A 641-nucleotide genomic window follows, 5' to 3' on the forward strand; every position below is an offset into this window, starting at 1 on the left:
TATATATACATACACACACCATACTTTGTCTGTCTGTTGGTGTACATGTGGAATAATACTGCAGTATATATTGGTATACAGGTATCTGTTTGAGTCCCTCCTTTCAGTTATTTTGGATATAATTTATGAGTGAAATTGCAGGGTCTTTTGTTAGTTTTAGGAGTCCTGGTGGTGCAGTAGTTAAGCACTCAAAGATTTACAGCCTTGGAAACTCTATAGGGCAGCTCTACTCTGTGTGGTCATTATGAGTTGAAATAGACTAGAGGCACTAATTTTTTTTTTTTAACTTTATTTTGTGAATTCAGTAAAGCTTTACAGTCAAGATCATGAGTTGTACATCCAGCAAATTATACACTTTGTTTCATCTCCATATTTTAAATCCTCTCTATGCAACAACAGTTACCCTGCTTGTTCCCTGTGGTTTCTATTTCCTTTCCACCCTCCTTCCTTCCTATCCTTTCTCAACTTTGTCCTTAGAAAATTGTTGTCCTTTTGATTTTAAATGATTATCCATTCCATGGTGCATAGACCTTGCTAGTGTTATTGTCGCCCCTCTGGTAGCGTATTGATTATGAATCGGGCTGCGAACTGCAAGGTCAGCAGTTCGAAACTACCAGCATTCCATGGGAGAAAGATGAGGC

General features: G+C 38.1%; 1 protein-coding gene across 1 annotated transcript in view; it reads left to right on the forward strand.

Moving 5' to 3' along the window:
* CHM (choroideremia (Rab escort protein 1)) overlaps positions 1 to 641 on the forward strand; it is a 304,050-nt gene that overhangs the window by 68,307 nt on the left and 235,102 nt on the right. The window lies entirely within an intron of this gene.

Source organism: Chrysochloris asiatica, unplaced genomic scaffold, assembly GCF_000296735.1.
Source record: "Chrysochloris asiatica unplaced genomic scaffold, ChrAsi1.0 scaffold00167, whole genome shotgun sequence".
NCBI classification, from domain to species: Eukaryota; Metazoa; Chordata; class Mammalia; order Afrosoricida; family Chrysochloridae; genus Chrysochloris; species Chrysochloris asiatica.